Source organism: Lissotriton vulgaris, chromosome 3_1 (genome assembly GCF_964263255.1).
Source record: "Lissotriton vulgaris chromosome 3_1, aLisVul1.2, whole genome shotgun sequence".
NCBI classification, from domain to species: Eukaryota; Metazoa; Chordata; class Amphibia; order Caudata; family Salamandridae; genus Lissotriton; species Lissotriton vulgaris.
In genome coordinates, this window is record NC_141689.1 from 1,828,444,359 (window position 1) to 1,828,469,968 (window position 25,610).

Genomic DNA, 25,610 nt, shown 5'->3' on the forward strand with positions numbered 1-25,610 from the left:
TCCTGGTTCCTATCTGACGTAATTTCGAAAACAGCGGCATGTTTGAACTGACTTGGACAAAATATACAATGAGCACAATAATAAACTGTAAACAATCATTCATACCACGACATTAAAACATTTCGGACAACATACTACCTGGTACATAGAATAACACAATTCTGAAAATCTCGAGAAACAATACTAGAATACTGGATGCACTGCTAGAACAGTACTGCTAGAACAGTACAGTCATACCGGTCCCATAAAGAGACACGTCATACCGCATCCACCTAAATGGACACGTCTATACCGGATCTGTGTACCCAGACCCGTCTTGACCGGGCTCAAATAAATGAACCCGTCTAGATGCGTTCCCAACAACGGTACTCACCGGGAAGCAAGAAACTTGAAGGCCTCGGAAACTCGTCACTGGACTGGACTGGACTGCTACGGCTTCTGGTTGCTACGCATGCGCCTCGGAAACAGGTGGGCCTCTGGATACCTCGGACCTTGCTCTCTCTCTTCGGGCTCTGGTCGGGACAGTCCGCATTCCTCACCGCCTCGTGTGGATGCCTGGTCGCAGTCTCCGTCTCCTCCGTGGGCCTGAGGGAGTTAGCAGGAAAACCCGCGAATGTGCACAGAAGGGGGGTCCGTCACGGCTTTAGAAGGGGTCAGGGGCCTGCGTTACATCGCCGGCGCGTGGGGAAGGGGACTCGTCCCTATTCGTGCGCCAGATTATGTGGTAAATAAAATTACCGGACTATTTTTCCATACATTAATAACAATAAGAATAGCTCATAAAATGAGAGGCAGAGTCCGTGGTATCTGAGTCATACGGGCTTTAATTAAGATGACTCGAGTCAACGAGAATCGGGTTCCATCACCACTAAGGTTCAGGAAGGGATATCTAACGTTTTATTAACATCACACATTATATAAAGTAAAATCGTACAATTGTAATGAATACAGTAGGCGTAACAAGTGAAAGTAGAGAGAGATAAGGACATATGGGCGTAAAAAAAGGCGTGTAAGGAGGCGTACACGGAGGTGTGTACCAGATGAGTCACAGAGGTGTCATAGGTGGGTGGATGCATAGAGAAAATCTGCAGGGTCAGCAGAAACCTTTTCCCTACATGTGCCCGCAACTGAACATGACGTGAGATTGACGTGTAACTGGGGAGAGCTGGGGGGTTTGACATTAGCACTAGTAGAGGAGACTGGAGTCTGGGATGTCAGAACGACCTGCACCTTTGGCATATCTGATATCTTGTGTTTGGAGGATGTATTATCTGAGGTAAAAGGTCTCTCGGGCAGAGGCCGTTCATCACTGAATGCAAGTGAGTGCATATATTTCTTCGTGCAATGAAAAGGACCATATGCCTACTATGGCAACGGGTTCAGTAAATCACTTGCATGGAGACAGGAAGGCTGGGCCCTATGCTCTGCAGGCGGAAGTATGTTTACCTATTTCACTAGACTGGAATGTGTTTTTGCGGAGGCTGAGCAGATAACTGTAGGCAAAATACCGTCTTGGCAGGCAGGCCAGGCCGGGCCGGGCACCGCTCGACTGGGCAGGGAGTAAGGTAGAGGTCAGGGATGCATTCCTAAACTGCAGCTTTCAGAGACAGAAGAGGCTCGGAGCCTGAATTCAGGGCCTGGCTCGGCTGAGCCACAAAAACGTGTGCTTCTCGATGTTAAAACGTATACCATGTAAATGCATTGGCAACGTAGGCTTTGAGGCTGAATTATCGTTTCGTTCATGGAGGGCCTGGTAGATGACATGTTAACGTTGGACGCAAATGCTAATGCGTCTTCATTTTCGGCCAAAGAGGGAAAGTGCATGGATGTCATGCATATATACACGTTGGGGTACACGTAGGGGATACATAGATCATATAAAATTCCATTTTCCTCAGTGGAACCAGTACATCGCAAAGTGGGCCTGTGCGCAATAGTAATAATATTCGAAGTTGGGCACATCAAATCCTCCCTGATGATAAGGCAGATTCATAGTGTTCAGGCTAGGACGCGACTGTTTCCCACCCCATATAAGCCTCGTGAGTTGCGTTCTGAGTGTTTTAAAAAAGAATCTCCCTGGGTAGTACTATATATTAATAAAGAGGTACAGCAGTTTAGGCAGCAATACCATTTTGATCAGTGAGTTTCTCCCAGCCATAGAGAGGGGTAGGCGCAACCATTTACTGATGGAATCAGTGATTTTATCCATAGTTGTGCCGCAATTAGCCCTCATCAAAGCGTCCCTGTCCCTAGTGATGTATAGGCCTAGGTATTTAAGTTCTTCCGATTCCCAGACCAGTGGGTAGTCCTGCTGGTGCAGTTGGGTGGCCTCAGTTAGGGGAAAGATTGCAGATTTAGACCCGTTAATCTGAATACCAGATATGGCCCCAAATTTAGTGATTTCCCCGAGGATGGGTTTCAGATTTTCCTAGGGTTTGCGGACATATAAGGTCATATCATCCACATATAGGGAAATAAGCAACTGCCTGGACGGGTAGATCAATGCCTTTTCATTGTGATGCTGACGCAGCTTTGCAGCAAGAGGTTCAATGGCCAGAGCAAATAATATGGGAGGAAGGGGGCAGCCCTGGCGCGTTCCCCTGGAAATGGGAAAGGAGGAGGATCTGGCGCCATTTAAAAGTACCGATGCCACTGGACGGCAATATAATAGTTGTATCCACTGGAGGAAAGAGACAGGCATACCCATGCGGCTCAATATGCTCATCAAATAATCCCATTCCAGGGAGTCGAACGCCTTGGTAGCGTCGAGTAAAACCGCCACTGCAACACTCTTGGGGTCTATATCTTGCAGTACTGAGGCCAGGGTTCTGAGGTTGTGTGCTGTGGTGCAATTCGAAATGAACCCCGCTTGGTCAGGCAACACTAGTCTTTGCATTAGCAAGTTGAGTCTGGTCGCTATAACTTTTGCGAGTATTTTCATGTCACTGTTTAGTAAAGACAGGGACCGGTATGAGTCACAGCTCGTTGAGGGCTTCCCCAGTTTGAGTAAGGAAGTGAGCAAGGCTTCACGCATAGACTCCGGGAGGCACCCCTCCTCCTGCGCTGCATAAAAGACGTCCCTCAGGATAGGGGCTAATATAGAAGCATACGCTTTGTAAAATTCAATCAGTAACCCGTCCGATCCAGGGGCCTGCCCCGACTTCATTTGCATTATGGTGTCCGTTATTTCGTCTAACTCTAGATCAAGATCTAGGAACTTACGCTGAGTACCACCTAGACACGCCAAGGCCGTGTCGTCCAGGTATGCTGCAAGATCTAGTGGGGCCCCTCTCTGGGTTGAATATAGCGTACTGTAAAAGTCTTTGAACGTACTGAGCAGGTCAGGGAGATATCTGTGGAGGTTACCCTGCGAATCTTATATAGCTGTAATATAGTTGAAAAACTTGGGGGCCTTAGTTGCGGCTGCCAGAGATTTTCCCGGCCGGTCACCCTCACCGTAAATTCTCGCTATGTATGGTTTGCCTCGGAACTTGCTCTCTCTCTATCAGCCAGTTCTTCGTATTCTGTCAGCGTGTCTGCAGCGTGGCCCTAAGGGTATGTCCATCAGGGTTCGTGTCAATGTCAGTTTCGAGCTGCTTAAATGTCTTTTCTAGTTTGTTAAGGTTGTTGCGTAGTGTCTTTAGAACCCCCCCCCCCCCTTTGGAAATGCACCACCCCTGAGTCGTGACCTTGAAGGCCTCCCACACTGTGGTAATACTAGAGACTGAGTCAATATTACGTTAAAAAAAATCCTGGATATCCTGCTCTAGTTCTGTTTTATAGACTGCATCTTGCAAGTGTAGGGAATTTAGGCGCCAGCCCTGTAAGGAGAGTGCTGCATCAGGATCTGCATGTCTACTTTGACAGGTGAGTGGTCAGAGTACGTTCGGGCTAAATGTGTCACGCGCCCCATCCAGTGTGCCATTCCTGCAGATAAAAATATGTAATCAAGTCTGGCCCAGGAGGAGTGGAACACCGAGTAATGTGTGCCCTCACTCCCAGCGGGATGTATGTGCCTCCAGGAGTCTATGAGGTAGTTGTCTACTATGAGGTCCTGCAGCACCTTCCTTGTGTTAGTGTAGTGGGCAGGTGAGGCATTAGACCTGTCCAGTTGAGGCTGCATCGTTGAAGTCCCCGCCCCATACATACATAGGTAGTGACTATCTCTTGAATCTTGTTCCATAATTGTAGGAGTGTGTGGGCTTTGTCAAAGTTGGGCCGTAATAGTTGGCAAAGGTCACGTCATATGAGTTTAGCCTTCCCCAAAGGAGGCAATAGCGTCCACCTCTATCGGTTTCTGTTCCACCCAGTACAAATGACACTCCCTTTTTAACTAGGATCGTGACCCCTCGGGCATAGGTTGAATAGGATGCAAAGGAGCGATGGGATGCCCACCGCGAATCAAACAGTGGAGTAGTTTCGGGGCACAGGTGCGTTTCCTGTAACATGGCAACCGAGATATGGTGGCGATCTAGGTATCCCAGCACCTGACTCTTCTTCCTCGGGTTGTTCAGCCCGCTCACATTCCAAGACAATATTGTAACAGAGTGCTTGTCTCGTGTACTATCCTTCATCACCCCAGTAGAGTTGACATATACTCAATCGTGCTATTGTTACTATTAGTACATGAATAAGTAACCATGTGACATCTAAGGAATTGTCTCCCCCCTCCCACTCCGGCATCCCCAACTTGCCAGGTATAACCGATCCCACCCACCCTTTGAACTATCCCAACATAATTTTTACGTCCCCATTTTAACATGACTATATGGGGAACAGTCAGATTCGGCTGGATGGGGGCAGTTTGCAGGGCAGATTTTATAAAAAACATATGTAGTAATTAGTTTCATATATCAACCCTACAGAGCAGAACAACAGCAGCGGAGCGATCTTGAGGCCTGTAAAGTTTATAGATTTAGTAGAGTCCACAGTCCTGGCCAGATAGAGGAGCGTGAGACCGGGAACGATCTCGTGCTGCAGATCCCGCTGATGTAGCCTTCCGGTAGCGTTTAAGATAGTCCTCGACCTGTTGCGTGTTCTGAAAAAATTGTTGCTTCCCAAGATGAGTAATCTTCAGTTTTGCTGGGTACAACATTGCATAGGGGATCTCCTGCATTTGAAGTTTCTTCTTAACTGCGGAAAACTTGCGCCGAGCTTACTTTACTGACTGAGTGAAGTTGGGAAAGAACGCCAAGGTCAGGTTCTCAAAGTGTACTTGCTTACGCTCGTGAGCAAGACGTAGAACCATGTCCCCTGTCAAGATAGTTCAGGAAGCAGGCTATATCCTGGTCGTGGCGCCGCTCCTGGGGGAGGCCGAGCCGCCAGAGACCTGTGTGCCCGCTCCACTACCAAGTGAGCCGAGAAGGATTCCCTGACGAACAGGTCTGTCACCAGTGTCTCAACGAAGTCTTCCATCCGGCCTACATTGGTGGATTCTGACAGGCCTAGTATTTGTTTGTTGTTCCTTCTGGAGCGCGCCTCCAAATCCTCATTCTTCTCGGCTATGACGCGAAGCAGTTTGTCCATGTGTGTGAGTTGACTTTTACTGGTGGTGGCACCGTCCTCCAGGTCGGACACCCTGGTTTCGACCTCCTTGATGCAATGGTCATGCTGGTCTAGTTTGTTAACCATTGCTTCCATTTTCGAATTCAGTGTGTCTATTTTGGTGTCTATAGAAGTGAGGCTTTGTTCCATGCCTAATAAGAAGTGACTTCCAATCTTCTTACATCTCCCCCGTAGTCCCTGAGTCCGCACGTTCCACAGATTGTGATCTGGGCGCCTTGCGCGCTTCAAACGGGATCTTCGATTGTTTTGTGTCCGTGCGCCCCATCGCAGCGGAATCCTGGCTATTTCACAGGGTGGAGTCAGGCTCAAGAGGAAGGAGTGCAGTACTCAATAATCCTGGAGGGGCCCAGTCAGGTCTGCAAGGATTAGTAAAGTAGTAATGTGCAGGTGTCGAGTTCGCCTCGGCGACAGTGATGATCAACCACGGGGGGCTCCTGTACCACCCGGGGCCTGCTTAAAGGTGCTGTCCGTGGGGTCCGAATTAGTTAGCAGCTACAGGTAGAGATCCACTGCTATTATGTAAGTGCCAGTACCTTCACAGGTTAAAATGGTGTAGTAGGATGCCCAGTCCGTCTGCCACTCCGCCAGGGCCAGCCAGATGCGTGGTTCAGGGGCAGGGTTTCTCACTGTCCTTATTCGCCGTATTCTTATGCCCTCTGTGACTCAAAGTCAAAGTCAAAAACTTTATTCGGAAACATGTAAATCATGTCCATAAAAGTACATACATACAATACATATTAAAAGAGAAAATACACTTAGCAATCGCAATCTGCTAAAAATACAGTATGATACATATAATGAATCAAATAACACACTTTAAAAAATTTCCAATGAATACATTATTTTAAAAGTTGTTAGCTTAAAAATTCATGCTTTTCCTAGAGCTAATGGCCCTGAGTAAATAACTAGCCGTATAAAAACAGATGTCAGGGTGATGCAAATTAAAAAGTAATTTCATTGCCGTTTTAATAGTTCTTGCTCCAAATTTAATAAATAAAGGTTTTAAAAAGAATTTACGATATTCACTATACAGGTTACATATAAGTAGAAAGTGCTCTGTGCTTTGTTCTGAAATGTTGTCGCACCGACATGGACCTATAGGGCGCATCTTAATCTCAGGGAATGCAACCAATAGGTGAGCCGTGCCCATCCTCATCCTGGTAAGGACAAACCGATGTTGCCCTTTGGTTACCTGGGGGAGGTAGGGGTGTAGGCCCGCAAATTCATTCAGTTGGTTGTAACGTATACAGGTGGAAAGTTTGAGATCATCCGTGGCTCGTCTTTCTGCACAATGATTTAAAAAGATTGATTTCAGACTCTCTTTAGAGAGATCCGAAGCAGAACAGTAATCTAATGTAACGTTTAACCCAAACACACTAGAAAAAGATTCAATTGTGTATTTAATCCATGGGATTTTGAGAAAATAGTCAAGACGTAAACAATCCTCAATGATGGCCCTATTAAATGAGGTTTCGTCTTTCATCCAGACCGAACGCCATAACATCAGAGGTCTCAACAGCAATAGATCATTTAGATGATGTAGTCCTAATTCTTTGTGGACCAAACTATTAGCAGTGGATGTCGGGAGACACAATAATTTTTTCAGAAATGTATTCTCTTCTACCTGTAGAGGTTCAACCCTGGATACCCCCCATACCCCTGCTCCGTAGAGAGCAGTCGAGAGACACCTAGCTTCAAAGATCTTAAGCATTACCTTAGGCCTTCTACTACCTAATTTACTTGCAAAAGCAAATATTCCATTGGCACTCCTGATCATTTTGTCGCGCACCACCTTGTGCTCGACATCCCAGCGACCATTTTTGGAAAAAGTAACCCCCAGGTAGCAGAAATTTTCCACACACTGCACCACTTGGCCATCAATAAGATACCTATAGGGCTTTTTAGTTTTGACATTACTAGCTCCACACTCCATCACATATGTCTTGCTCTTGTTAATGACCAACTTTCTTTTTTCGATAAAGGCCACAAATTTGTCCATCAAAAGCTGTAGACCCCGAGGAGTCCTAGAGAGCAACACAGCGTCGTCCGCATAGAGTAACACGGGGATGGTACTTGTGTTTACTCTAGGGGCGTCCGCTGGTGCTTTCTTAAGGATCGAGTCTACTTCATTAATAAACAGAGTGAAAAGCAGGGGTGCCAAAACGCACCCCTGTCTAATACCTCTCCTGACCCAGAATTTGTCTGTACATTCGCCCGAAGGCCCGTACCGGACACTCGAGCTAAGCCTCTCGTACAAGCGGGCCAGAAAATATATGATTTCCCTAGGTGCTCCCATTTCTAGCAAGGTAGTCCATAGTATGGCGTGATCCACCAGGTCAAAAGCGCTGCTCAGGTCAGCGAAACAAAGGTAGAGTGAACCATTTTTTGCTCGGGTGTATTTCCCTATCAGGAGTTCCAGGTTTAGACATTGTTCAATGCAACCTCTTCCTTTCCTGAACCCGTATTGGCAGTCTGTCATTATCTGATTAGACTCTGCCCACTCTTCTAATCGGACGAGGAGTACACGGCTCATAATCTTGACGGACGAATCCAGCAATGAAATTGGCCGGTAGTTTTTAACGTTTCCTCGGTCCCCTTTCTTGTGAATCGGAACTATTATTGATTCAGACCAGGTGCACGGGATAGTATAGTGAACAGCAGCATTAAAAACTTTGACTAGTACTGGCCCCCAAGTCTCAGGTGCAAATTTATATACATCAACTGGGACACCGTCGGGTCCCTGGGCCTTTCCGCCCTTACTAGCCCTGATACTACTTAGGACCTCCTGTAAGGTGATATCTAGGCTAAGTACTGGCCATGAGCAACTTATCGGCAACATTACCGTGTTAGGATTAAAAATGCCAGAAAAATGCTGTACCCATGATTCCTTACCTACGTTTGAGGTCAACACGGGGAGTTTATCATCTTTTAAAAAGGGGCTGTTAACTGCTGCCCAGAAAAGAGTACAGTTATTCGATACAGCCGCTTGATCAAAACGCTCCCAAGCTTCCTCACGTAGTTCAGCTTTCCTTTGCTTAAGAGCTGAATTATAGTCAAATCTAAGCTTAGCTACAACCGTTTTGTCTCTAGGTTTGATGGATAATGCCTTTTTTAGAGTCTTCAGTGCCACAGTACATGCATTATTGAACCATCCCCTTGCTTTATTGTTAAAATTTCCAGCAGCCCTAGTAAACTTACCACTAATAAAAACATTGATTTTTGTAAAGTGAAAAATACAGGCCTCCATATTTGATTTCTCATCAATAATTGATGAGATGTCATTTAGGCAGCATGAGATAATGCAATTAGAAGTTACTTCAGCTTTATCCCCAGCCCACCTTATTCTAAATCCGTTCGGCCTATGTACCTCAATGTTTGTGATAGGGCTACTATCTGGGATTATGCAAACTTCCCAAAACCTAGTTTCAATAACAAGACAGTTATGATCACTAACCATGTGGTCTACAACCTTGACATCAGAGCTAAAATGAGCTAGTTCGGCAGACATGCAAATAAAATCAATTACAGTGTTCGCCCCTCTCCCCACAAAGGTTGGCAAGCTATCACCCTTCTCATCCTGCTCAATCTCTAGGATCTCCATGTCGTGGGCGAGTAGGAAAGAGTTCAGGGTTTCTCCATATGTATTGTGTTGGAAATGTGTAGCTGGCTCTCCAACACGGTTCAAAGTGCCACACAACTTTTGATTAGAGAGCGGGCAAACAGAAATGTTAAAATCTCCAACATATATGAACTCAAAAACTGTATTAGAAGCTTTCATCAATTGTTTGATTGCGACGTCTAATTCTAAAATAACCATATAACTGCTAGCATCAAAAACATTATTATACATGTTAATCAGCAGAATGTTTTTGTCTGCCTCATCAGCTAACCATAGCAGTTGGGAATTATTGCCCACGGTGATATGCTCCTTCACCCTAATTCGCATTTTCACAGAAATCAGAATTAGCAAACCACCTTTGGCCCTCCCTGAGGTAGTTGCCACTGCTGGTAGCTCATATGCTACAAAACCATCAAGGCCCTTGAAATTTAAACACCAGGTCTCTTGTAAACAAAGGATATCAAATGTTCTAATTAGTTCTAACCACCCTAATACTTCAAATTTAGAAACTAGTCCTGCTATATTCCAGCTGGCAATGTGGCAAGATGTTGATGCCCCCTCTAAGGTATTACAAGATGTACCCACAGACTTAGGCAATGTACCACCTATAGAATTTGGGGACTGATTCAAGTCTACTCCTGCGGACACTTCGGCAATCTCGTGTCTGACCTCTTGTCAATCGCAGTTGTTAAGACCAGACAGGGCATCAAATCTGTTATGTAATAGCAGGCTTGGTACTAGGGGAGAAGCCCAGCGGTTATGCATATTCAAGTTGTTATCCCATCCTAGTGCTGGCGTTTTTGGCAGGGTTACATTTTACTGTTCCCCATAGAAGAATTTTAATGTTAGGGGAACCACCGTACCTCTTCTACGCTGAGGCGGAAGAATATGTGTTAGGACATTTGGAAGCACATCGGGGTGTGCGAATGTTATCGCCACACAGTCCCCTTTAAATCTTTTAGGGCGATTCCCTATCCAAGGGACACGTTTAACTGCTTTAATGTCATGCGCCAGTTGCTGTAACCCTCCAGGCGCTAACCTCATATTACCTGAGAGCCAATGGAGGGCCTTACTACTCAGAGAACTAGATGACTCGGTGATGCCGTCATCCAAGAGGGGTACATTAGCTAACACCAGTACAACGGGTGAGGCTTCCTCAATAAACTGCAGTGGGTCTGTACCGTGAGCCTGTGCTTGTGGTAAATTTACTATCAACGGACGCCCTTCTGCTGTTGTTACATGTTGATTAACTTTCGGGGCCGGCATGTGGACTGGATTAGTCAACACACCAGATGTCCCTTCTCCAACTTGGTTAATCCCTTCGGTACTATTTCTTGTTATTAATAAAGTATTAAGGTTGCCTATTTCCTCCGTCAATTTTGTTTGCACACCTCCAAGTCTTTTTACTTCAGCCTGCAATTTATCGATTTTAGAGATCAGAGGTTTTACAATTTCAATAAGTTTGCCCTCTACAACCTCAAGCAGTTTACTCAACATTTCATCATCCCCCCTGTTTCTTAAAGTCCCTTCCCCTATAGCCTTTTGGGGAGCTCTCGAGGAACCTGGGGATAATGTTCTTTTCCTTTTCACTCTTGGCCTTGGACCGCCCTGTTTCCGCTGATTCTTCACACAGGTGCGCACAGGCCGGGGGGTGTGCTCAATCGGTGGTAAATCATCCTCTACAGGACCGGTTTCAGTTTCTGGGTCTGAATCTATAACATTTTCAGAATCTCCATCCAGGATAACAGGGGATGGTATCATGATCAATGGCTGGCTGCTAGACTCAATAATAGGTGGTGCATTTGGTGAGACCCTGGTTTCCACCAACACGAAAGGGCTATCATCAGTTGACAGAGGAAAAGTAGGACTTAGCCTACACAAATCTGGTGACTGGCTTAGCCCAAGTGATTCCCTCCTTTGTTCGTTTATTTTCTTGACTGTTTGCACAACATAGTTGTCCATGGTGTTTGTGGGCAAAGCAGCAGGTTTCTTTTTAGACATCTTCAATATATATACAGGTGTTAGCTAACAACACAGGGAGGACAACAGAGTCTTACTTGTGGGCGCGTCTCTGCTGGAACAGGGGGTCGAGCCCTGCCCCTGCCTCCTCCTGCCGATGAGGGCCGTAGAGGGCCCGCCCTTTGCCCGGGCTTCGCCCCGGGCGTCCCGCGACGCGGGGGTTCCCGGACTTTATGTCCGCGTTGGCGCTCTCTGGGCGCGAGGATGCGTCACTCAACACGTGCCGCCGCGGTGCCTGCCGGGATTTGTGGTCTCCCGGAGCGGCGGCGCGGAGTCCGGTGCCTTGGGACTCTTGGCGGTGGCGGCGATGTTAGTTGGAGCTCCCTGGTGCTCCCTGTTGCTGTGTGTGCCTTCCTCTGACTCTCGGCGGTGGCGGCAAAGGTTAGTAATTCCCCCCGCTCTGCCGGGGTTCCCGGACTTTATGTCCGCGTTGGCGCTCTCTGGGCGCGAGGATGCGTCACTCAACACGCGCCGCCGCGGTGCCTGCCGGGATTTGTGGTCTCCCGGAGCGGCGGCGCGGAGTCCGGTGCCTTGGGACTCTTGGCGGTGGCGGCGATGTTAGTTGGAGCTCCCTGGTGCTCCCTGTTGCTGTGTGTGCCTTCCTCTGACTCTCGGCGGTGGCGGCAAAGGTTAGTAATTCCCCTCTGTCCCTCTGTGACTCATTGAGGGACATATCTCTGGCCGGTGAGTCTCGTCGTGCAGGCTGGAGGCCACAGTTATTAGTATAGGCCGGGGGTATTGTAGCTGGGCCCGCAAGTGCGTAGAGCTGCTGAAATGGCGGAATCCTGGTGTGGGATTACCCTGTGCTGGGCTCCAAAATGGCGGCCGCACTTCACCCGGGCTGCCCCAAGGGCCCACTACAATCTTCTGGCGGGGGGGGAGAAGGGTCGTCGTGTACGGCTCACCCTTGCGGGGGGCCTACCCGCACAGTCCTGGTCCTGGGGGCGCAGTCGACACTGCACCCGCCTCACCTGCCCTCCGCGGCGATGGCTCACCGCGGCCGTGCAGCTTCAGGTCACGCACGCTCTCGGCTCCCCACCGAGGTGCCTCCTGAGCCTCGGACCTCCGTTCACGTCCACAATCGATTCTCTGGGGTGGGGGAGCACAACGGTCACTGATGTAGAGATCTGCCACAACCTCCGCTGCTCAAAGGGCGTGATAACAGCGAGTGCGCCCAGCGCTGTTCGCCGCAGAGCGCTCCGTTGTCCGCCGCAGTTCTGGCCTCGGGCTGTCCCAGTCACTGCCGCCGCATATGTGCCTCCGCAGGAGCTCCCCTCTCACCGCTCCCGGCAGCCACGGTGATCACTCTGCGATCTGGCTGTCCACGCACATGAGGAGGGTACCTATGGATTCAGCAGGGATCGGGGCAGCCAGCGGTGAGGATGAATTAAGTCCTACATATGAGAGGATGGCATTAATGAATGATTTACTGCCCAGCTGGGCTGGAGCCTCACAGGTGCGCGGCCATCTTGGTCATGCGCCACCTACCGCCCCGCCATGCTGCATAACCTTGCCACAAAGAAAGGAATAACAGCGGAACTAACTGACTCAGAGGATGAGGGGGAGGATTGTCCACAGCCAGAGCACTGCGCAGCAGGTGTGGCAGCAGCACCAGATAGGAAACACAGACGGGCTGAGATCACACACAACTATTTCTGAGTAAGTAATGAGAAAATGCCAGTAACTGTAATTGCGTTGCGGTGTTTTATTAACCTTAACTCAGGCAATAGCACAGCACACCGCCACACCATGAAGGCCTCAACATGCTATGCCAATATTCAAAAGGTGAAATGGGTTACATCACCCATCTCACAATGCCAGGTGATGGCTGTCAATATTTTCTGCATCCACGCGCAGCACTACCGCATTCCCTAGGCACACTGTCCACCTTGGCGGTTAGTCCTGCGGCAGCTCCGTGCCGTTCACTGCGCCTCCTGGACTCAGTTATCGGGGGTGTGATGCTGCTGAGGTTAGTTGCCTCCTCACTTCCCCCCCCATCCCCTGCACCTGTTGTGGCTATTTGGGTGGTCTGGAGCACTTCTAGAGCACTGGTAACTGTGACCAGCCCACTTGCAGCGTCACAGCTGCAGTGGGCCATCTCTTCCTGCATGGCCACCAAGTGCCTGCTGAAAACAGAGGTGGCAGTGGAGAGGCGGTTCACCACCTTATTGTAGCCTTCCAATTTCTGTTGGTCCCTGCACCTCGCCACACGATCTTCATCCAGTTTGCTGCACCGCAGCCTCACAGTCTCTGACATGTCCCGCATGCCCTCAGCCACAGCGTTGTTCATGCTATTTATGCCCTCCTTAATTTCCAGCATGTGTCTGTTCATGTACACCATCTGGCGTTGAACTGATTTAATCGCTTTGCCTTGCAGGCGCTGTACCTTCAGCATATTCCCCTCCAGACCGGTGAAAACGCTGGACTCCGCGCCCTGTGCAACAGGACTGGCTGCCCTCGATCTGCGGCGTTTGACACCTGTGTGGGCGCGCTCGGTGGGGGACTGTGTCCCTGCACTGTTCTCATTCTCTACCAGCGTGGAATGTTGGCCTCCCATGCTCCCCTCCTCCGACCCCTCCATCTACTGGAGGATAGCCACTGTATGCGTCCTGGCTCTTGGTGGTCATGGCGATGGTGGTGGTGATGGTGGTGGAGGTGGTGTGTGCTCAGCAGAAGACAAGACCTCCTCATCCTGTGTGTTGGCTCTCCTGGGTGCCTTTCCTTCGTCCCCTTCAGCAGCCTTATGCGCTGCCTCGCCTGTGGAGACAGAATGTACATTTACTCACTTGTCTGGCAGCATTGGGGTAATATTTAATTTCATGACTGCCAATCAAACTGACTGTCCTCCGCTTGCTAATTACTGATGTGTGTCACATGCCACATTACTTTTGACTACATCTCCAATGATGCATTGCTGTTTTTTTGGAAAACATGTACTGGAGTGGGAAATCATACTGGCTCATTGGAGATTGTGGATTGGGGTTAGGGAGTGGGGGGCACAGCATGCATCTTACCTTGCCTGTTGCCAGCTCTGGCTGAGCTGTCTGCTTCTCCAATGCCACTCAGGTTCTCTGGGTGAAGGGTGGACTCCACCAATAGTTCCAGGGTAGTTGGTACAGGCGCTGTAGATGTCCCACCACCTGTCTGTGTGGCTTGCTTGAGCCTTTCAGCCACCCTCTCTTTGGCACGTTTTCTGAGGTCATACCAGCGCTTCTTTAGTTCATCTACTTAGCGCTGTGTTACGCCAATTGAATGTATCCTCTCCTGGATCACCAGCCATATTTTCCTCTTTTGGGATTCCGTGGCATGCAGAGAATGTTTGCCGAAGAGCTTGTCGTGGTCCTTTGCCACCTCCTCTATCAGCACCTCCAGCCCCCTTTCTTTTTCGCTATCCTGCCTCCTTTTCCTTCTCCTCGTTGTCCATTTTTGGTTTGGGGTGTCTGCAAGATGTTTGCAAAGCAGGTCCTGTGTTGTAAGGTCTGCTCCCTGCCGCTCCCACAGCTTCAGCCACAGTGTAGCAGCAGGTGTCAAGCCACTTCCTGCTTGTGATGTCATCAGAATGCACCGGAATAGCAATTTAAATAGTTAGCCATTTCTTAAAATACCGATTCGTTAATACCGATTCGGTAATACATAATTGCTATTTGCAAATCGGTAAATCAGAATCGGTATTTCATTTTACCAATTTTTACCTATTCGCTATTTTTTAACGAATAATTACCTACATGAGACTTTGCGAGTTCTTAATAGCGATTCGGTTAACATCGCTATTAAGAACTCGCAAATTGAGTTTTACCTACATATGGCCCCTAGAGTCCACAGTTTTTATTTACACAATGTAACCCCAAAGGCGGTATTAACTTTATTATTGATAAGGATTAGTGTTTACCACTGGAAGCCATGGACCCCCAGCAATTTGTATGATTTAAACTTCAAACATTAAAAGAGTAATTAAAAAAAAATAAACACACATGTGCACACAAAAGAACTACTCGAATTACTAAGGATTTTTGTATTTTATATTGAGAACATTTTAATGGGAAGGCTGGTGCTGCATCTCCGTGATTAACTTTTAAATGGTTAGTTCTATTTTGCAGTACAAGGCTCCTGCTCCTGCCAGGAAACCCAAAGCAGCCCTGGCAAATGTTTTCAGACCTGCCCCAATACAGTGCACACCAAGTGCAGTGAGTGGGTCTGACCACTACAAAGGGGGTTTGGGAGGCTCTCCCCCCAGGAAACTTTAGGATACAATGGTGCATTCTACTACACATTTATCATTATATATTGATTTGTATTAGCTTCTAAAGAAAAGTAAATGCTGACCTTACTATGCACCAGGATACAACAATCTTTGTTGGGGGTCTTTAATGATTCCCTTATTATCACAGTTCAACAGTGCCTCTCATTTCGCCATAGCACATCTGTCACATGTATTTCATTTGTTGTATAGCATTTTTCATACCATTGCAGGATGTCAGAGCACTTTACATCACACACATATAGAGACAATGAATCATACTTGTAAATCAGTGTAGAGAAAATGTTACATAAGGCAAAGGGGACTACAAGATGTAGAATTCACATGTCTTTCATACTAGTATATGTTTTAAAGAACAAGGGAACCCCAGTATTGAGACCTGGGGTAGTATAGAGTTGGGGCGTATAAACAAGGGTCTAGGAGAGGCCTGAAGGGTCCTCGGGTAGCCTGGGCTACAGATAATGTAAGAGCAGTTTAAGTAAAAAAAACATTAATTCAAGAGAGTCATGGAGGGACTCAGATACTTAATCTATAAGGACACAAGCTTTTGTTTGGAATGATAACACATTTATTATCTGCATAAATAGAGTATCATATATTTAGACAGTATTTCTAGTGCTCACATAGGAAAGTGGGAGTGCGTGAAGTGAGGGTATATTGGTGACATTTTTAAAAATACATCGCATTTGGAAAACAACTATAATTATCAAAACTCCGCAGTAAAATTAATGTGATAATGGAGTTTTTGTTGGAGGTGTCGACGGCGTTTCGATCTCAAACAATTGAGATTATCTTCAGGACGTGTGCATGTAAGCAATTAGAATCTACAGGAGGAGAAAATATTATTTAGAACCTTGGTCCAGAAAATGTACATTTTCTGGACCAAGGCTCTAAATAATTTTTAGACCATTGTTTATACTCACCAATTTCATACTGGTAGGCATTTTTAAAGAGTGCTTGTTCTGGAAAAGCACAAACTCAGGTTTCAGAACGTAACACAGCGGTTAGCATTGACTAACAATAAAAATGTATTTCCACCCAAATAAACCCTTTTAGCAGCATCAGGATAATGAAAAACTGGGGAAAAAATATGTTACTAACTTGTACCATGCAGTGAGTAAGCAGCTCCTTGATGACAGTTTATAGGTCAGTGTGATAGATTATGAGTGTCTCTTATGAGCTGCAGAGTAACAAAAGAATCTCTGTGACAAAAGCAGTAACCCAAGGATCTATGCACATAAAATACTGTTTTTAAAATGCATGGCACGCGTTCTTTGCAGCAGGCATATTAACCCTCTGTGCTACATTAGATAAGTCAAACCTGGATTGGACAAAACTAATTTCTCTCCTGCAGGTACGTTAATCACTGGTGTTATCTTGACACTATTATTGTTGCTCGAAAACTGCTAAATCTACAAGGAACTTTGCAGTGCTTTTAAAACTGCTGCCTGCGGACCCCCTGGGAAAGTGTCACAGACCCCAGTTTGGGAAACACTGATCTAGTAGTTTGGCTCAATGGTGGTAGCCAGAATAGAAATCGGGGGTGAATGGATGGATGAATAATGATTGTAGAAATTAAGCTTGACTGCCTCAGCCAATCGAAATTTAATGTGCTTGCTGATGGAAGTGGCTGATGGGCTAGGAATAGAGCATATTGGTCTGCAGGTTTATTAACTGGAGACTCAAACGAATACTATATTGTCAGGAACTAATTCTGTTAGTTGTATCAATATTTTGCGAGAATGCATCTGAAAGTCGACACTGCCCCGAATAAGATTTACACTATTAATAAAGCCAACTTCCCTGCTGGGTAACAAAATCATTTCATCTTATTTCCTCTGGATTTTAACCATTATTACACGGTATAATGGAAATGACTAAGTACCAGTGGGAATTCAGCAGCATGATAAAATAAGATCTGCAGTGTGAAAAATAAGCGGTATTATTATACAAAGATCCTGTTTTATTATAATTAGAGAAACATCTAATTATCTTTGATTTAAATAGTCTAATAGCTTAACAATTAGCCTCTTGGCTGTAAATTGTTTCCAAGGTCGTTAAGCTAGATTCCTCTTTCGATTCATTTGAACAATGAAATTTGTACTTTAGGACTTGCATCCTTTGCCATACAAGAGTGGGTTGCATTTTTTGACTTCTCTCCGAAACATTCTTGCTAAATTTTAACCATCTATATTTCCATTGTGGACACAGGAAACCCCTAAACCTTCATACCCTAAAATATTAGGTCAACAGTCAGCCCACAGGTTGATGAATTAGAGACGGCTGTAGACCTCATTTTCATGAGGCAATGTGTCCCTGAAAAAAGGCACCTCTCAGCATGTCAAAATACAGTCAATTAAGTAGGTACAGGCTCAATAGGTGAGCTCGAGAGCAGCAGAATGAATGTAAAAGATTACAAAAATGTAAAAGGTGTGCAAGAGTTGGCAAATACAAATGCATAACGTTTTTGCCCCAATCGCTCTCAGTGAATTGGGCATTAAGAATAATGTGCAGAATCAAAATAATTTTAAGTCCCAAGCGAGTCGCACAATCAATAGAGAAATGGACAGTATCCCTAGTAGTATCAGAGTCTTCTGGCTCATTGCTAAAATCGAGGATTTATAAAAACTATTCTTGCATATTAAATCAATAAACTGAACATTCATCATGGTGGGAGCAAAAGTATTACATTCTCAAAAAAAAGCACAGTTTTATTAAACGTCATATTCCCTTAGCACTTAAACTCTATCCCACTACATAAATATTGCTTCTGCCCACTCTATGCTAATAATAACAAAAACACACTGGTCTCTAGTAAGAATACTTTAGATCCAAAGAACCAAATAGTGAATTAACTTTTTTCAACTGAGGTTATGAAAAACACTTTCAAGACACAGAGCAGCACAGTGAATACTGGTGCAAAATAAATATGCTTGGTGCTCTCTTTGAAGGTGATACACTCAGATGATAATTCGGGATCAAAAATCAACAAGTCTGTCAATCAACACAAGAACAGCACAACCCTTTACAGCAAATTCTCAACAATCATATAGGGTCCGTGTTTTTAAAGTCCACGGCGTTTCGATCCCAATAATAATGGCAGGATCATGCTCAGGACTCAGGGGGATACAATGAGCACGAGAGAGAGACTATGAAAGGTAATGCAGTTGCTAAAGCAGGGGTCCCTGGAGACAAGCCCCAGGAACAGGGTGGCCGAAATGGCCTGAGCTGGAAATATCCTGAATACCCATTTGGGGCAACAAGCAGCCCGCAGTGGGAGGCACAAGTGTGGTGTGGGTCTCAAGGTTGAATGCAAGGTTCCTTCACTGGGCTCGAATCAGCCCAAAAATGAAGAGTCGATAGTAGTGCGATCTAGCAGCATAGTCATTGAGGGACAATGATTTCTCAGAGGGAACCCGCTATTTCTATTGGAATTAAAATGCCCTAAAAACACGGACCCTATATGATTGCTGAGAATTTGCTGTAAAGGACCCAGCTGTTCTTGTGTTGATTGATGCACAGGGTGATTTTTTATCAATTGAGTGTATTACTGCTAAAGAGCATGTTTATTTTGCACCAATATTTACTGCGCTGCTGTGTCTTGAAGTTGTTTTTCATAAGTTCCTTTGAATAAATGTTATTTGTCATTTGGTTCTTTGCATTTAAAGTATTGTTATAGGGACCAGTGTGCTTCTGTTTTAGTTATTACCCAAAGCCCTCAGTGATCCTTGGGGCTCCCTTCTTGAAATATTATTATATCTCTATGTTAATGTTATCCAGAGACGGCAGAACAAGCTACTACATGAACAACAGTAAGACAGAATAAGGACCTTGAAACATTACATTTTTAAGTCTGTGTTGAAGTTTTCTTTGAGAACTGCAATAATAGCGTCAACAGGAATAAACAAATCTGACTCTGCTTGACTGCATACTGCAGAAATAATGAACAGTGAAATGTGCAGATGGGGGGACATCCATTTTGAAAAAGATTGCGTTTAGGCCAATTTTGAGGCCCAGTTAGCATGAGCCAGGAAACACACATCTACAAGTCGTAGGAAATTTGCTTTGAATGAATCAACACTTTATCAGTGTGTACATGTAAAATCAAGACTCATTCCACATTCTGCATGTTGTTAATGATGAACAAAATTATAAAATGCACAAAAATCATAGACACTATGAGTTGCTGAAGTCCGAGCACTGTGATTCAGGGACAGAATTACCATTAACCAAATATGGATACGTCCAGATGGGCTAATCAAAAAGGAATGCTCATCTTGATAGAAATATGATTTCGCAATATAGCCAAACTATTAAGCGCTATGACTACACAAAAAAGTCTCTTAATTTTGGATAACGGTCAATAAATATTTTTTTGCTCTTCATCAACCATAAAAATCTTTTTAAAATCTTTTTTTACAAAAAGACGTTCTTTGGTACAAAAGGCTACATTCTACTATAAAACTAGTTTCAACTAGCTCTTTGCCACAAACATGCAATATACAGAAACATAATTCATAAAATAAGACTCTGTTAAATAACCATCAATGCCTAACAGGAAATTCTTCTTCGCTTCAAACTCTATAGATTATGTTAATAATCGTTTTCTTTTATAAAGTTCACTTGGTTGTAAGAGATGGTACATATGGAAGTATGTTAAAGGCTTTGAAGCTTCTCTGTTCAAATTTTCAGGCACTTCACTGTACGTGTTGTCAATCCTTAATAGTGGAACCTCAACATGTAAATGCGTTTCTAGAGCGGTGTTGTGTAGCCAGTGCAGCCTCTCGAGTCTCTCAGTCTAGCATGCTATGGTTGGACTGTTGGTAGACACAGTTACTCATACTGGGTCGTTTCTACGCAAGTACAGAAGGATCTTGAGTAAAGTTTTCCATTCACTCCTGTTCTTCTCTAATTCGCAGGACTGTGTTTCCATCTAACAGGGCAATTTATTTGATCGTTTCTCAAGGGTAATTTCTAGGCCTGGGTTGTAAATTCCGTTCCGTTCGCGGAATTTGTGGATTTTGGGTAATTTCACGTTTCGCGCGGAGAACGCAGAATTACCCAAAATTCTGCATTCCGCGACTTCGCAAAATGTTTTGTTTGTTTGCGTTCTCAAATGCTTGTTCGCAAGATATTTCCCCTCGAGCACGCGAACAGTAAAAGAGCATTGCGAACAAGCAATTCCGCGTGTTTGCGGAATTTCTTCATGTTTGCGGAGATTTTTACCGTTTCGCAGAGATTTGCGTATAGCGATCATGCAAATTCTGCCCACCCCTAGTAATTTCTGACTTTAAAGAGAACATAAAATCTAATGTCATCAAATGAATAAGATTAGCCACAAACTGCTCAACCTCAAACTATAAATCCCAGACACGTTCAGCAAACCAGACACGCAACAAGCCATGTGTGAGAACAGGCATGAATTAAAAGCCTTTTTAGTAGAAAATACAGCTATCTGGCAGTCGTTTCAATGCTCTGGGTATTATCTGATATTTATTTTAATATACTAAATAAAAAGTTACAGAAATTTGACCTTTACTTTTTTCATCTTTCAACTGCTTCACACACAGTAAGGCTGGAATAATACTTTTCAGAATTCTAATTCCCTTTATTTGCATTACTCAATTAATCCACAGAGATATATTTCATATGATGTGATGGTAATTTGCTCAAATGGCTAAATATAATAAAACAAAAACGTACTTAATGTGTTTGCTACAGGATAGCCTACTCCCTGTGAGATTAAGAAATAGGACCAGGTAATGTTGTATTTCGACCTGCATGCTATTTTGCTGGCTCCCCAGATGAATGAAGAATATCTAACAACAAATACTTGAGCAATATTGAGTGACAATGTTATAATTTCCAGGCAGTTTTATGAACTGACAAAATAACTGATGATACCGTGCGTAGCCAAGGCAATAAACAAAATGTACACTTAGCATCTTCCCCACCAGGCTGATTTACACAGCCTGGTGGGGAACATTGTGGTATCTTGTATTCTGTGCCATGCATCTTTCCTACTTCCCTGCCTTGCTGCTCAGCCAGAGTGGATGTGTTGTGGAATGCTGGTGCATGTGATGTAATGGAATGTTGGGGATGCCTGGTGGATGAGTGTCAGTTGGGAGTATGGGCTGAGCAGCAAGGGAGCTGCTCCTGGTGGAGCTCGCATTATAATCTACAGGACTCTTGATTACTTGATTATTACCATCTTCAATAAATACCATCTTCATCTACACCTCAGCTTCAATGTACTTATTTAACATTACCACATTTGGCGACGAGGGTGGGATCTACCAGTGCATCTGAAGAACTCCTGAAGTAATTCTAAGGTAATGAACTGTTTAATCTACAACTACAGCTTCGCACCTAAAAGCATACTGGAACCCCTGAGAGCCCCACCAGTGACCACTCCACCGGTCGCCCACTTCCCAAGCGTGCCAGTCCCTGCTGTAATTTTCTCTCCTGATGCCTGCTGTTCTGATGCTGCCTCCCTGTTTCTGCTACCTGCCTGCTTTTCTGCTCCTCTAATTGAAGGTCGCCATATCCAGCAGCAAGTTTGACATTTTCTGTGTTCCTCTCAGCCTAAAGTTCACCTTTACTGTTGTCCCTGTGGTCGACTGGAGAACTGTGTTCCTCTCAGCGGTGTTTGTCTTTACCATAGTGCCCCAGTGCACTAAAAGATCATCTATCGTCCCTGTGGTGGACTGGAGTATTTATTTTCTGATTAAGAGGAACGAGCAGTGTGTGGTAAAGCTATTTGGCAGAAGGTTTATCTGGCATTGTGTTTTATTTTTCTGACTTTTGATTGCATTCCACTTCAGCACTCCCGTGTTTGAATTGCCATTGTGGGATTGTCATTAAGTGCTTATGGTGAGTCAATATTGTTATATGATTTTTGGGAGCTCAGACAAGATTTGGTCACAGAGCACGTTATAACGTCAATCGGTTGTTTAAAATGCTGGCACAAGTCATTTTCAAATTGCTCACGAGCTCTACCATCGCACGCAGCCTTACCCATTGTCAACGTTGCTGCTATGTTCCTGTTTGTTCGACAATTTCTTTCTGCGTCATATAAGCTGTTCGGCAATTCTTGGAATGTCCTCTTGCCGAGAGCCTCCCGGCTGGAACAACTAAAACGTGCCACCATTTTATGTTTGGCATTCTTCTAAGTGTTCTTGATGCTTTTTACTGCAACATTACATGTCCTGACAAACAAGTTTTTCAGTGAAGGCTTTCAAAGTTGAAACTCCACAGATGGCACGTTTGCTTCGTGGGAGAACTTTGGATTTATTAGCGGTACTGCTCACTGCCGTATTTAGATTGTTTTAGTGACTTTCCATGTCAATTTCAGCGACGCAAGATTCCTACTTCTTTGTCACACATATTTTTTAACAAATCTCAGCAACAGCAAGTATTCATTTCATGAAGATGCCGCGGTATGTACTTTACATTGGTTCCATCTTCCATTCTTGGTTTTCGTTCCGGAACTGCATTCACCTGACTTTGATTAACATCTTAAGTACATGGGACTTCAGTGCGATTTCAGATGGTACCTGCAGTTGAGATGGACTTCGGGTGAGGAGTTCGCTCACCGGAGAGAAGTATCACCTCTTTAAAACTGTTTTGATGGTCATTTATTTTCTCTTTTTTGTACAATGCATTACTGTACTGTTGATCTTCACGTTTATTGGTCTATCTACTTTATTATTTTCATAATGCCTTGCCATTATGAGACTTTCCACCTCCGGCGCAGATATTTGTGCGTGGATATGTCACTTACTGCTTTATAATTAAGTTTCAGTCATTTATTTTTGGTTCCGTTTTGGAATTTTTCTCTTTAAGGTTTTGATGATAGTCTTTTGGCTATGTGACTTTACATGTCACCTACATTTTCCTGCATGTTTTTACATTAATGTACTTTGTACAAGTTTAATTAAGGGAATTGTTCCTGTTTGAGGTATGATTTATGATAGTCTTTTGGACTATGTGACTTTACATGGTACGTTATTTTACGTTATGCTTTGACAAGCTTATTTACATACATTTTTCTGATTGAGGTATGCTTTACATAGCCCAGCTATGTGACTTTCCACTGAGCTTGCATTATAATCTACAGGACTCTTGATTACTTGATTATGACCATCTCCAATAAATACCATCTTCATCTACACCTCGGCTTCAATGGACTTATTTTACATTAAAACAAACATGCAAAGCCTCTAAGTCCCTGTCTCATTCCTGCATTAACATACTCCTAGCAGGTACCAACACAAAATCCCCTGCTAAAATATGGCGTTTTAAGTAACAATGACATATTATCCAACTCAGGTGACAAGAAAAGATTTGAAGAGGCTATATCGAACTACCTTATTGACAATGACCTACCGAACACAAATATACAAACACTTTAGGATGCTCTCAAAGCATCGCTGAGAGGAACTCTCACAGATATCAAAACAAAAATCAATAAAACAAGCAATGCCAAACTAGCAAAATTGGAAGAAGAAAAAAGACAACTTGAACTGACTCACACTAGAAACCTAGATAAAGATATCCTTTCTCTCCTCACACAGAAAAAATAAGACTAGAACAAGATTTTAAGCGAAAGAGCCTTGAACAAAATACAGATTTCTTGCTTGACAGAAGACAAAGGGTCTCTATGTAAACCTATCACCCTGACTGAAACTTCCAATGCAATAGGAACACTAAAAGAGAATAAAGCACCCGGGCTGCACACATAGAAGTTGCAAACAGTCATTTTAAAAAAATTACTTGTTTATGTGCAGGAAGGGGGACTTTCCTATACATAAACAAATATTGGCCTTTTGCTGTTTTCATGTGTGCTGCACAACACAGCACACATGAAAACAGCAAACACGAAGAGAAACTAAACATTTCTCCCCGTTGCGCCAGGGTAAAACCAGGTTTTCCCTTGTCTTCATTTTAGCGCTGCCTCCTTTTTACGCAACCCTTGTAAATAAGTGGCAGTACCAATGGGTGTAACACCCACTGCCATCCCCTAACACGCTAAGCATAGGATGAAAGGGGGCCTTACTTACAAGGCAATGTTAAGCCACGTTAAGTGGCTTAAAGCTGCCTTGTAAATAAAGCGAAGCCCCTATCGCCACAGGAACGTCGTAAAAAGTGATATTCCTGTGGCGATAGGGGCTTGTAACTATGCCCCTATGCTTGCACATTGCGTTTTATCACTGTTTCTCGCTATTTAAAACATTAATTTTATAACATATTACCTAAATGCTCTTTAAGAAAGTGTCATAATCACTTGTATTGTATGTTTATTTTATGGTTGTTATTAATCGCATAATGATAGATTGACTGACTGGCTGTATACTGCATAAAATAAGTTGAATACAGAAATGCAAAAAAAAAAATCTCTCAAAACAAGTACATGCAAAAGCCAAATGACTAACATGCATTTTTCAACTGTGTCACATTTCTCTTCCTCTCTCTTTCTAATAGACCAGAAATGAATACAGTAAACTGCTAATATTTCAGAAAAATGCATTTTGCTATGAAACAAAAAAGATCACCATGGTGCATTATGCCACTTCCCTGAATTGTAAATATAATTTTAATAGCAGCAGGAGAAGTTTCAGTTTGCAGAGAAAGCTTTATCAATGACCAATCTTATCATAAATAAGTGTTTAGAGTTCAAATGTTTGTTCTGCCGCACTGATGGCTACGTGATCAAGAATCACCTAATACGAATGTCCTTCGAAGGTCATAAGTATCACCTTTATGCAGATAATCTCTGGTGTCTAGTGGGAGCTTGTACATGAGAATACTAAAATTCTCAGCTGCGTTGTTTTACTGGAAACTACTGAGTAAACAATGTCTGAAACCTCAATAATGAGTCTGCTGCAAACCAACTATCACTATAATGACCCTTTAGCACCGAAATTTCCTTTAGCATCTCATGACCTAGAGCAAACTTTTGCTTTTTGTGACAAATGACACCTTTATTGCCATTTCAAAATGTACTGTTATGTTGTACAATAAAATCAAAAATAAAATTTTAAAAAACACAAAACTTTATTGCCATTTCTAAAAGACTTGTGGAAGTTTCATTAACTAACATTCAATTTGCTCTGTGGGGGTCTTTCAATGTTTCAATGGCATTTTCTT

The 25,610-nt window shown here is 44.2% G+C and overlaps 1 protein-coding gene across 4 annotated transcripts in view; it reads right to left on the reverse strand.

Annotated features, from left to right (window-relative positions):
- Nucleotides 1-25,610, reverse strand: part of NR3C2 (nuclear receptor subfamily 3 group C member 2) — an 892,575-nt gene that overhangs the window by 797,651 nt on the left and 69,314 nt on the right. The gene's annotated exons all lie outside the window — the stretch shown is intronic.